Genomic DNA, 14285 nt, shown 5'->3' with positions numbered 1-14285 from the left:
GAGGACACGGGGAGGAGGAAGGGTAAGCTGGGACGAAGTGAGAGAGTGGCATGGACGTATATACACTACCAAATGTAAAATAGATAGCTAGTGGGAAGCAGCCGCATAGCACAGGGAGATCAGCCCAGTGCTTTGTGCCCACCTAGAGGGGTGGGACAGGGAGGGTGGGAGGGAGAGAGACGCAAGAGGGAGGGGATATGGGGATATATGTATACGTATAGCTGATTCACTTTGTTATACAGCAGAAACTAACACACCATTGTAAAGCAATTATACTCCAATAAAGATGTTAGAAAATAGAAAAAAGAAATATTTGTTTAGTTAAATAAATAAATAAGATAAACAGCCCTGGCTATTTCTGTCTTCACTGATAACTGCAGAAGTTTGAACAAGCGCAAAAGTATAATTCTTCTGCATTTCTGTAAATGCCGCCTGCTGACCTAAATGGAATATTTGTTTGCCTATACTAAACATCATATAAAAAATTTATCACTGAAAAAAAAATAGTTCCTCATAAAAATATTTTGTAAGCATACTTGAGTTATTTATTTATTTACTTATTATTTCAATCAACACAAATGTTAGCAACAAATCTAATGAGGAAACTATGAAGGCTTCTCCGACAAAGTCAAGGAGAAATGTAAAGATCTCCTTTATCACCGCAATCATTTAAAAGTGTTCTGTATGTATATAAAAGAAATGAGAGGTAAAAATTAGGAAGAAATAAAACTATTCTTATTTACAGATGATATTACCGTTTATCTCAAATACCCAAGAGACTTAATTAACACTACAAGTGATATGATAATTCAATAAAGAGGTGGGCAGCAACAACCCATGAGGTAATACAATTAAGGAAACAAATCTATTTATACAAGCAAAAGAAAATACCTAGGAATCAATAAGAAATGTACAAGATCTATTGGAAGAACAATTTTAAATGCTACTAAATGTCACAAAAGAAGAGTCAAACAAACAGAAAGACATGAGTGTTTTTGGCTAAAGTGGCATGGCAGGTAGAAGTGAGCTCTAAGCCATAGGTGATTAGTTAACTGAATAGTCAATCTGTTTGGTGACCAGATATTTTCTCACAATGACTGAGTGGTTGCCTGACATCTCTACTTCATCACACTAATGGACCAGTAGAACACAGTCCTCGTTTAAGCAAACAGTAAAAAACAAACATATCTGCACTATGAAGGCATACTAGAATTTCAGAGGAAGACGTCTCCCTAGGCACTGAAGTGTAGTTGTGGGGCTGGGTAACTTTTTTTTTAAAACAACATGCTTGAACTTCATAGAAATCCCCCCCGCCATCACCAACCCACCCAGGAGTGTAATAGTTGATGTTTAATAACTCTTAGAAAAAATAAAAATGCTCTAAAGCACTAGATTGTCTTCTAGTATAAGAGAGTATATATAGTCTAATCTTACAAATAAGTTTAGTACACTCTATTTACTGATGTTAAAAAAAATTGACTTTTGCTTATAAGGTTAATTAACTATATTTTTTAAAGGTATTCATCTTTCTGTATAAATAATGTCCGAATATAGTGCCTCCATGTTTGGGTAATGTTAATAAAGCATTTTCTTTTTCCGGAGTCTGGAATAGAAATGCTTCTGTGGTTCTGCTTTTACAGAGGAAATTTATTGTATTAGGCCACAGCTGTAAATTTTCTCCCTCCAATCCTATAAATTTCTTCTAAATGTTTAATGGTTTATAACTGTAATTATTCTTGTGTGCCAACATTAAACTTTAAAAAGTTTAATTTGGAGACTATTCAGAGAAACTCATCTTTTTTACAGCCTCATAAATAGTTCTTTGATGAAATGAGCAGAGGCTCTGTGTCTGCCTGAGGTGAATACAAATGACACCACATAGCCTGTCTTTATGAAGAGGAAACAAATGCACTGATGTTGAAAGTGATCAGCTGGTGCTTAATAGCAGTGGGGAGTAATATGTTCAAAGGTGGGAAATGACATAGTTCTCAAGCTTTATGTCTTTCTCCTTCTCCTCCTCCTTCTCCTTGCCCTCTTTCTTCTCCTTCTTATTTTTCTGAAAGTCCTCAAAATTACCAACTAGTTCTAAGAAACAGAGGATGGTGTAGATGTAGCCACCACAAATTCCTAATCCAGAATATATAGTTCATGGCTTCTTTTTAGTCAATATATTTCAGTGCCATTTTTGAATACTCTGCAATGGAGAGTGCATAGCTATATTATATATTGCTAAGAATATATCTTCTTTGCAAAGTTCATTTGCTTTATCATATCATTTCAAGAAACTGAGGTGAATGAGAATTTCTTCAGCTTCAATGTAGGCTATGGACGTTGAGATAAATATTGAAAACTCTCAAGTAAACAGTTGTACATAGAATGTTTCCAAATATGAATTTATACACAGTAGTTAAGTTCAATTAAGATAGAATACCCAGTTGATTTTCTTTAATTAAATTCAAGGAAAAAAATTGAAAGCTTCTCACCTACAGGTACATAGAAAGGCATGGGCATACCCTGGAAAAGATTGAAATTTCTGTTTTTATTTTTAAATTATTAATTACTATGTTTAAATATATATTTTAATACAAAACAATGCATTTTCATTTTGTATAATTGCTTGAATTGAAAAAATTCAAATTAATTTATGATATATTAATATACTACCTTAATTGAAAAAGTATTTAAGATGACAAATACTAAAATATATATCAATTATTTCTTCTATTTAGGCATTATATACACATATTTGTAACATATGCATTTTTCAAATTTTAAAGTTAATACACAATTAAAAAATATAGAAAAATAGATGTAAGCACAAAACAACAAAACAATCTATTTTCCTTTCCAAAGTTGTCTACTTACTCTATAGGTATGATTCAAATATGATTAAGATAATAAATTTGTTTTGTTTTAAGACACTAATTTTGTGGTAATTTATTACAGCAGCAAAAGCAAACTAATACAATAAAAATTCAGCATAGGTAATATAATGTATGTAAAGGTACAGTATATGACGAATATGGCACAAAGGTTGGGAGGGGAGAAATGAAGGTATAGAATTATAAATTTCTTATCATATACATTAAGTAGTATAAAATCATTTAAAGGTGGTTATGATAAATTAGGTGTATATTATAAATCCTGCAGAAACCACTAAAATAACAACAAAAGAGTTATTGATAAAAAGCCAACAACGGGATGAAGTAGAATCACAAAAAATTATAAGATGAGATCAATGGTAAACATATAGCAAGATGATCGATTTAAAGATAAAGATGTCAATAATCACATTAAATGTAAATGCACACTGATTAAAAGTCAGACGTTGTCATAGTGAATAAAACGCCAAGGTGTACTTATATGTTGTGTATAAGAAATGTACTGAGACATAAATTTAAAGATATGTATGGAAAAAAGATATACTGTGGTAACACTAATTATAAAAGGGTGATATTAACATCAGGCAAAGTAGATTATAGAGCAAAGAATATTCCCAGAAATAAAAGGTTATTTCATAATGGTAAGAAGTTAATTATTCAAGGGGTAATAACAATCCTAAAGATTTATGCATGTAACAGAGCTTCAAAATACATGAAGCAAAAACAGTAGAATTAAAAGCAGGAAAAGCCAAAACTACAATTATAAGAACAGATTTTAATATTCTTCTCTCAATAATAGACCAAGTAAACAGAAATTCAGTAAGGATATAGAAGATTTGATCAATACTATTAACAAAATTAAACTAATTGACATTTATAGATTCTCAATCAATGGCAGAATGCACATTCTTTTCAAGGATACATGAACCACTTGCCAAAATAAACCATCTTCCAGAACATAAAGCATGTTATGTTTCAATTGTTTAAAAGGATTCAAGACATACAAAGTAGATCTCTGATTAAAATGGAATTAAAAGATAAATCAACAACTTAAGAATTTCTGAACAATCCAAACATGAAAGCATAAAAATGAAAATCAAAAAGTATTCTGAATTGAATGAAAATGAAAATACAATATAACGAGATTTGTGGGGTGCTGCTAAAGCAGTACATAGAAGGAAACTAGTAGCAATAAGTGCCTATAATATTGTAGAAAAGCAAAAAAAAAACAATCAGTGACCTCAGTTTCCATGCTAAGACACTACAAAGATAAAACAAACGTAAATGCAGATAAGTATAAAAAGAAAGAGATAACATCAGAATGGAAATATGAAATTAATGAAATGAGAAAAGTAGAGAAAATCACTGAAAGTGAAAGCTATTTGAAGGTATCAATAAAAATTTCTAACTAGACTGACCAGAAAAAAAATGGAGAAAACATAAACATCTCCAAAATCAGGAATGAGAGAGATGACATCACCATAGATTCTGCAAATAACAAAAGTATAAGTTAATAAAATTATGGACAACATTACATCAATAATTTTTAAAACTTAGACAGACTGGACAATTCCTTGAAAGGCACAAAATATTGCAATAGCACACTCAAAAAGAAATTGATAACATAAATCTCTCTATATCTATTTTAAAAATTGAATTTGTACCTAGAAACCTTTTCATAAAGAAAACTCCAGACCCAAATGTTTTCAGTGATGAATTTTACCAAACATTTAAGGAAAACATAATAAAAATTATATACAACTTTTCCAGAGAATAGAAGAAAAGGGAATTCCCAATTAATTCTATGAGGTAAATATTACCCTGATATTACAATTAGAAAAAAGACATGAAAATAAAATAAAACTACAGACTAATACTCTTCATGAACATAAGGGCAAAAATTCTTAACAAATATTTAGAAAAAGAAATCTAACAATATACAGAAATATATGATACTCATGAACATGTGGGATTTATCATAGGAATAAAACTTGGTTTAACACATAAATAATCAAAATGTAATTCACCACATATGCAACTTTTTTAAAAAAGAAAAACTATATGATCTTCTAAATAGATATAGAAAAAGCACAAACCCAACATCCACTCAGATGAAAATCTCTAAGAATAGTAGGGAACTTTCTCAACCTGATAAAGGGCATCTAAAAAAAAAAAAAAAAAAAAAAGCCTACAGCTAACATCATACTTAATGGTGAGAAACTGAATTCCTTCTCTGTAAAATTGGTAGCAAGATAAAAATATCTGCTCTTACCACTCCTATCTATCATGGTACTAAATGTCCTAGCTAGTGAAATAAGAGAAACAAAGAAAATTAAGATCATATAGATAGGAAAGAAAGAAATAGCACTCCTTAATTGCAGACAACATGATTATGTAGAAAATACCAAGCAATCTACAAAACATATCACAGAACCTATTAAGTGGGTTTAGTAAGGTCACAGAATAAAAGGTCAACATACAAAAAGTCAGTTATATTTCTATTTACTGGCAATGAACAATTGGAAACAAACTTTTTTTTTTTCTAAAACATCATTCGATAGCTCCTTTAATCAACAGACATATCACACCATCTTTGAATTCTCTCTGCCATAATTGTTGTTTTTCCCATTGGCTGATATCTTTCTGGCACACTTGTTAGAAAGAGGAGGCTTGTTTAATCTCTCTGAGCGGAAGAGCCCTTTCCTTATTGGAATTTAATTAAATGTGTTTTCCCTGATACTCCTTGCTGGGTTTCACTATTTCACCATTCATATCAGTATATATCAAATCAAGAATTAGAATCACATAGTAGATTAAACAGGGCAAATGTGATATAAAAAACTATGAAACTCTGCTAAAGGAGTGACTGTAATTGTAAGGAAACTGTATATGGTAGCTGAGGGATGAGGGGTAGTAGTCAAGAAAGGCCAAACGTGGAAAAGTTCAACTTTGTTGGAGAATTTCTTTTTTGTTTTTATTTTATGTTGGAGTATAGTTGATTAACAATGTTGTGTTAGTTTCAGGTGTACAGCAAAGTGATTCAGTTATAATATACGTGTATCTACTTTTTTACAAATTATTTTCCCATTTAGGTTAATACAGAGTATTGAGCAGAGTTCTTGGGCTATACCATAGGTCCTTAATGGTTATCTATTTTAAATATGGCAGTGTGTACGTGTCAATCCCAAACTCCCAATCTATCCTTCCCTTCCACCCTTCCCCGCAGTAACCATAAGTTTGTTCTCTAAATCTGAGTCTGTTTCTGTTTTGTAAGTAGGTTCATTTGTATAATTTTTTTTAGATTCCACATATAAGTGATATCATATGATATTTGCCTTTCTCTGTCTGACTTACTTCACTTAGTATGATAATCTCCAGGTCCATCCATGTTGCTGCAAACCGGGTTATTTCATTCTTTTTAATGGCTGAGTAATACTCCATTGTATATATGTACCACATCTTCTTTATCCATTCATCTGTCGATGGACATTTAGATTGCTTCCATGTCTTGTCTATTGTCAACAGCACTGCAATGAACATTGGGGTACATGTATCCTTTTGAACCATGTTTTTCTCTGGATATATGCCCAGGAGTGGGATTGCTGGATCATATGCCAGTTCTGTTTTTAGTTTTCTAAGGAACCTCCATACTGTCCTCCGTAGTGGTTGTACCAATTTACATTCCCACCAACAGTGTAGGTGGATTCCCTTTTCTCCACACCCTCTCCAGGATTTATTGTTTGTAGATATTTTGATGATGGGAAAAACTTTAATTCAGCCTACTGAATAGCAGAGTTCATTAGTTTGCCCAGGCCAGAGCTGGTCTGCAGTCACTGTACAAGTAGGAAGCAACATCATTGTACTGGTGGTGGAGCATCTTGCTGCAAACACTCTAGAAAACTGTGGCACAGGGGCCCACTAAGGAATCACTGTGCAGATGTAGGTGGGAGGTCTTTCTTCCATGTACATCGCTTGCGGAAGGCTATTTACCAAGTCTGACCTAGGCCACAGTGTTAGGGCAGAGATTCACCGGGTGTTTCAAGTCCACACATTAACCTACCAAGCAGCTGTAGGAAACAGCTAAAGGATGGTTTCCTCCCACAGTGTCTCTCCAGCGCCCTCCATTGAGAAGCATAGCATGCAGCTCATTATACAGAAGGGATGCTTAAAGAATTCTGTCCATTATGTCTGCACATATATTGAAGGGCACATTTAGAGTAGAGAGGCAATAAATTGATAACTGGCATACCGTTTATTTTTTGTTAATTAATTTATTTATTGATTTTTGGCTGTGTTGGGTCTTGTTGCTGTGTGCGAGCTTTCTCTAGCTGTGGCGAGCAGGGTATACTCTTCGTTGCCGTGTGTGGGCTTCTCATTGTAGTGGCTTCTCTTGTGGTGGAGCACAGGCTCTAGGCGCACGGGCTTCAGTAATTGTGGCACACAGCCTCAGTAGTTGTGGTTCACGGGCTCTAGAGCACAGGCTCAGTAGTTGTGGCACAAGGGTTAGTTGCTCCGCGGCATGTGGGATCTTCCCAGACCAGGTATTGAACCCATGTCCCTTGTATTGGCAGGCAAATTCTTTTTTTTTTTTTTTTTTTTTTTTGCGGTACGTGGGCCTGTCACTGTTGTGGCCTCCCCCGTTGCAGAGCATAGGCTCCGGACACACAGGCTCAGCGGCCATGGCTCACGGGCCTAGCCTCTCCGCGGCATGTGGGATCTTCCCGGACCGGGGCACGAACCCATGTCCCCTGCATCGGCAGGCGGACTCTCAACCACTGTGCCACCAGGGAAGCCCTGGCAGGCAAATTCTTAACCACCGTGCCACCAAGGAAGTCCTGGCATACCGTTTAAAATCTTACATCCTGCAGTTTACATAGGTCAAAGGGAGAGTCATGTATGCATTCATGTGCTACGTAACTATATTTCCCAAGCAATACGAGTTATTAATTTTCCAAACATAGTCAAAATGAGGAATTAAAAAGAACTTAAAAAAAATTATATCCATCTCTTTTCATCAACACAACAAATTTACTGTGATCACTACCTTTGCCGCCTGCATTCTCACACTGTTCTTTCATTCCTTTTCTTTTGTCCTTTGTATTCCCATAACTTTATACAACTTTCCCTTTCTGTACGCAACCTCATCCCCTTTACCTTCTGGATTTCTTCATGACCTCATCATCTCTTAATTTTTAAAACAGATTTATTGAGGGATAATTGACATAAGATAAACCGTACATATATTTAAATTGTACAATTTAATAAGTTTTGACATAATGAATAAAATTGGAAAATCATGACAATCAAGATAATGAACATAATCATCAGCCCCAAAACCTGTGCAAGCTCTACTGTACTCTCTCATTTTTGTTCCTCCCACCCTTGCTGCTCATCTGCAAGCAGTAACAGATCAGCTTTCTGTCATCATATGATTTCCTTACTAGCTTTTTAATAACTCGAGAATCTGTAATGATATCACCTCTTTCATTCCTGATTTTGGCAATTTGTAGGTTCTCTCATTTTTCACTGATCAATCTGGCTAGAGGTTTATCAACTTAATTGATCTTCTCAAAGAATTAGGTTTTCATTTCATCTGTTTCTCTCTCTTTTTTTTTTTTTGCTTTCTATTTCATTCATTCCTAGTTTGCTTGTACTATATTATTTTATCTGAATTTAGTTTGTTATTTATGTTGTAAGGTGAGATCATTGATTTGAGACTTTTCTTCTTTTCTAATATCCATTAATGATAATTTTTTAAATTATCAATTATTGTGTCCATCATTATTTGGTAGCTGAAGCTACATTCCACAAATTTTATGTTGCATTTTTATTTTCATTTGGTTAGTATACTTTCTAATTTCTCTTTTGATTTCTTCTTTGACATACCAATTATTTAAAAAGTATATTATTTAGTTTCTGAGTTTGGGGGAATTTTCCAGAGATCTTTCTGTTATTGGTATCTTATCTATTTATTCACATATTTATCAGTCCCCCTCATTTACTCCTGATATTATTTTCAAAATATTCCATCCCTGAAGATATGTCCTAACTTATAAATAATGACACAGCAGAACATTTGAAGATGAGAAGTCCAATAAAATTATAGGTGATATAAATGTAGATGGAGAATTCCAAAAATAGTTTGATTAAATTCCACATGATATTCATTTAAAAAGGAAGTAATTTAAGCTCATTTAACACTCATTAATGTAAGTTCACGTAACAGTCAACACAGATAATTGATCAGTAAGCATATCAGTGTTATTGCACAGCTCAGGTTGTTGCACAGCTCAGGTCCCCAAAATATGTTTTAATAATGATCGTTGAATGATAAACCATGTTTATTATAACTAGATCTTCATGAATTTAATGATATTTAATAATATATTATTTAGGTATTGAGGATTTATAACTACATAATGGATATATTGCTTTATACACTCATAAATGTCTTTTAAGAAATCATTAAAGTATCTAACCTCAATAATGATCCTATTAAGTTTCAATTTAATGCCTAGTTAAGTATGTTTAGGGCAAGTCATTTAGACTATGCCCATACAGATGAAATGAATTAAAAGAACCAAAATAGTTATCTAAATAATTTCAGCCAAAAGTAAATTTTAAGATCTTAATTAACCAGGACAAATGTCTTCTTTGATGTGTTAGGTAACTCTGTAATTCTTAGATATTTTTGTTTTCAAAGAATAAAGTTTACGTGTCATTAAAACTATAGTGAAGTTTCCTCAGGGTAGTAAACCTTTTTTTTTTGGCTTCTATATCTTTCTCATAGGCCAAATGAATTAATCAAGATGTATAGAGGTGACGCCCAATAAATTCTTGATAAGAACTACTTAACTTTAATTAGAAACACTAAATGATATCTACATAACATCAATTTTCATGGAGTATGAAATTTTGTAGTTTTTATTACAAGTTTTATAAAATATTATTATACTATAATTTTTGAAGTGTCTCTAATGTAAAAACCAATTCATGAGGTTTTGTGTTTGTGTAAGAAATGAAAATTAGGGCACTAAATACTTTAGACTAAAATTGTCTCAGCTATCTGGAAAAGAAAGCATTCTTACTGATTCATTATTTGACTGTCTAAAATTGTCAGCCATCAAAAGATAAAGTGAGGCATATTGAAACTGTTGAGTTTATTTGAGCAAAAATCGATTCTAATAGGGCAGTGCCAAACTGGAAGTGGTTATGAGTACTCCTCAGGTAGGAGCCGTGAGAAAGGCTTATAGAGAAGTTACAGAAACAAAGGAAGAAAATTGATTGGCTGTAGCTTAAAGCCTAGTTGGCTATTTCTGATTGGTTGTCCTTAGGTTTCGATTTCTTAACCTTGAGGTATTTACAGGCTTAGGTTTTGGTTTGTATACTTAGGCCACCAAGCATTAGAGCCACTTCAGTGTAATGGGATTCTTGTTTAATTAATTTAACATATGATGTTCATTTCTCACTTACTCTGTAAATGTCGTTCTTCTGGATACTGAATCATATTTGAAGATTAAGAGTGTGTAGAAATCAAACTTTTCAGTCTAAAAGGGTAATAAATATGGAAATAAAACCATAAAGAAATACAAATAAAATGTGATAAATACAAAAAAAAAAAAAAGGATAAAGGTGAAAATATTTGTGTTCAGAGGAAAAGGCAATTATTTCCAAAGAATTAAGGGAGAGTTTGTAATAGAAATGGCATTTGATGTTGTTCTTGAAAAATTGGTAAAATTTGGAAAATATCAAATATTTGGAAATCATTAAAGAACTGTAAATATTCCAAAAGAGCTAAGTTATAGGATAAAAATACTTATTATGAGTCCAAGCAATAGCTTGAAGTTTGATGGAAGGAAACTATGTAAGAAGGAAAATAGTTTAGGACGTAGTTGTCAGCATTGTCTGGTACAGTGAGTGAATTGAATATCCAGCTGAGGAGTTCAGATATCAATGAGATTTATTGAAATGACTGTCTTGATTATAATTTTTCAAGGAGCAAATCATATTCATTAACCCAAGTTTTCCATTGACTTTGTATAACTGGCATATTACTTGTTTAAATAAGCTTTGGCAGAGAAAAAACTGAAACCCAAAATGTTTCTTCTGAAAACTAAACCTAAGGCCAAGATGAGCCCTGAGAGCACTAATTATGTGTCAAATTTTAGTTTATAATCTTTTAAATAGCTACTGTAAAAAGTCCTGTTATTTTCAATCCAATGGGGGAAAAAATGTAATGCTCTAAAAGCCTGTCTCCAATTATTTTCCTAATTCCTCTTCCTATACCATTTCAACTGTATCATTCACCTCAGGTTTCCACTGTTTTTATGATGCAGCAGCTCCTCTAGTTCTCATGAAAAGTGATCTATAATCACGTTGAAATTGATGTGTTAGTGACTTAACATGTAAATCACCACTTTAGGCAAAGAGCAGGAAGGGCTAGGGTAATTCTCCATAAAAATTAAATGCTAATGCTGAACTTTCGGCATCAATAAGGTCAGTTGGTATATTAGCTAGGACTCTGGTTTGCAAGTGGCATGGAATTCAAACCAAACTGTCTTAAAGGGGAAATTACTGGTTGATGTCCCTGTAATATTAAGTACAATGTTACTTAAGAGGAAGTTAGATGGTAAGCATTCCAACAATGTCTCACAGCTGTACTTTTTTTTTTTTTTTTTTCTCTCTCACTCTATTTCTCTTAATTCACTCCATATTCTCTGAGATTTCCTTTCTCTCCTGGACTTTCATAGCAGTTTTAGATGTTACATACCTCTGTTTGAATTGGGTAATAGAAGACATGTTTCTTTCCCAGAAGTTCCATCAACAGTATTATCTTGTTTCACTTGTTCTGATTAACTCAAGATCTTCCATGGTGAACAATTAATGGAATGTTCCAATGGGCTTGGGCCAGGACACCTGCTCCAGTCCCCATCTGTAGGTGGAAGTGACTACAGGTAGGAGAAAGGTGTTCCTTAGAGAAAAATTGGTGCTGCAGTTACCAGAAGAGAGAGCAAATGAGAGAAAGCAAATGCTAAGTAAATGATAAAGGAACAAACCTAACTTTTAACTGACCCCAATTTGATAAATAGAAATTTTCTTTCTGTAACTTTATTGCTTTTGTAACAAAATTTAAATGGTATTTTGTCAAAATGTAAAGTTGACTTTGATTAAAATTTCATGGCTTATGAATTATTTGTGCATTCATTAATAGTGTCAGGTATGGGAAATTTATGTAGCAATATGAAATATTCCCAAGACTTCTCTCTCAACCAGAAAGCCCTCATATTTTGTTCAGTGTCAAACCTCAGACTTCATGAAAGCCTATACCTGCTATCCTACTTCATAATTCAGGCTGAATCACTTTTTTTTTGACATTCATATATATTTTTTTTAACATCTTTATTGGAGTATAATTGCTTTACAATGGTATGTTAGTTTCTGCTTTATAACAAAGTGAATCAGCTATACATATACATATATCCCCATATCTCCTCCCTTTTGCGTCTCCCTCCTACCCTCCCTATCCCATCCCTCTAGGTGGACACAAAGCACCGAGCTGATCTTTTAATTTTTCTTCCCCTTTCACTGTTTCTCTGTAACTGCACTATCACATGAGACTATGTGACTCCTGGTACAATTTCTGGATCCAGATACTTCCTCTTATTCTCAAGATACTTCAACTTTAGAAGTTATGCAGCAAACATAACTTCTAAAAGTAGTCATTTTAAAAATCAAATTTTTGAAAGAATGTTTGTGAAAATCTCAGTTGAATTTCTACAAGAAAAAACTTTATTATATTTATTTTGAATAAATTTTAAAGAATCACTTCCAGTCAAAATTTGTGTATAAGGTTATGAACCAGCTTTCATTTCCTCTCCAGCCTCAAAATGTGTGGCCTCTCATTACACAGAAAAATCCCACCACATTATTAGTTCAAAGAACTAGTGGCAAGAGAGTTTCACATCTTATTATGTCGAGTACAGAATGAATGGAAAGACAAATATCCTTCTAAAGATGGCTAAGGATGATATTAAGACTGCCTAGGTCTTCACACAATATTTGATGTTTTTGAACTGAATCTGTGTTACTGTGTTGTTTTCTCTCCATCCTACTTATGTTTTAGAGACACGCTACTATTTAGAATGTTTAGAAATATTATAATTATTTTTTAGATAAATTTGATTTTAAAGTTGATGTCCACTGATATTGTCACCCTTTATTTTTTATGTTACTGTTCTCTCCTGGATCTGCTACTAATATAGCTGTTTGTTGAGGATCTCTTCTTGCTGGAAACCCCTCTTCTTCCCTACCTTCACTGTAGTTATTTTAAGGACTCAGTTGATACTTCTGTGTCTATACTCTTAATACCTTAAATAATACTTCTCTGTAGGATTTTGTGACCAAGAACCTAGCAAACTCTCAATACAGGTCTTCTGTATTATATTTAAAGACTTCAGGAAAATATAAAACTTCAGGGGAAAAAAATCTGTTCTGTCCTTTTTATGTGGTTTTCTTTGTTTTGTTTTTTTTCCATATGCGTTGTCAGAAGGGAACCTGTCCACAGGTTCCAAACAAATTTTTCAAATTTTAAAGCAATGAGACAAAGAAGTCAGTCACTTTTACTCCCTAAAATTTATAGTGCCTTAAAAGTTTGCTTTGTTACACATGGCCATATATATATATATATATATATATATATATATATGTATTTATACAGAGACATATATTAATAATGCACACATTTATATTTAGTAAAAATACGTTTATAGAAAGTTATACTTTTTGTTCATTTCCTATCTTTTTTCTACATGAATATGAATAATCTGGGATTTATATTGAGATCATGAAATATTATCCAAAGTTCATTACTGGCCATAGTCTTTAAAGTTGGAAAAAAAAAAAAAAAAAAAAACTATACAAAAGTTTATATTATTCCTTAGAGAATTCTCAAAGACATAAAACAGAATGTTATATTCTTCCACTGAATATTTGCCTTATTTTTTGCAAAGCACCAAACATGGGAAAAATCATTTCAATTGAAATAGAGTGGAATTTGTCACCCCAAAATATTGCCTCTTTGACATAAGTACTATTTTGGGCTGATTATTTTTAAGAAACAGCAGACAAAGGAGAAGCTCTGAAAACTGAGCAGAAGTTACCCTTTTGTAGGAGACATTTACATTTATAAGGGGAATCTCCATTTGTGAGGGTCTCTCCCTACTTATACCAGAGAGAGGAGGGATGACCAAATCTCTGAAAACACTTATCAGTTTAATGACTTAAATATGCATAAGAACCACACCCTTGTTTACTGTGCTTTTCCTGGAAACCTGCCATAACTGGCTTACTCTTCTTTCCCCCACCCCTAACATCTTTCTTTTGTCTTCAGCTGGAGACAAAAGG

Source organism: Aethalodelphis obliquidens, unplaced genomic scaffold (genome assembly GCF_003676395.1).
Source record: "Aethalodelphis obliquidens isolate GAN/ISIS:26980383/991018 unplaced genomic scaffold, ASM367639v1 scaffold64, whole genome shotgun sequence".
In the NCBI taxonomy this organism is placed as follows: domain Eukaryota; kingdom Metazoa; phylum Chordata; class Mammalia; order Artiodactyla; family Delphinidae; genus Aethalodelphis; species Aethalodelphis obliquidens.
Note: the sequence above shows the minus strand (reverse complement) of the source record.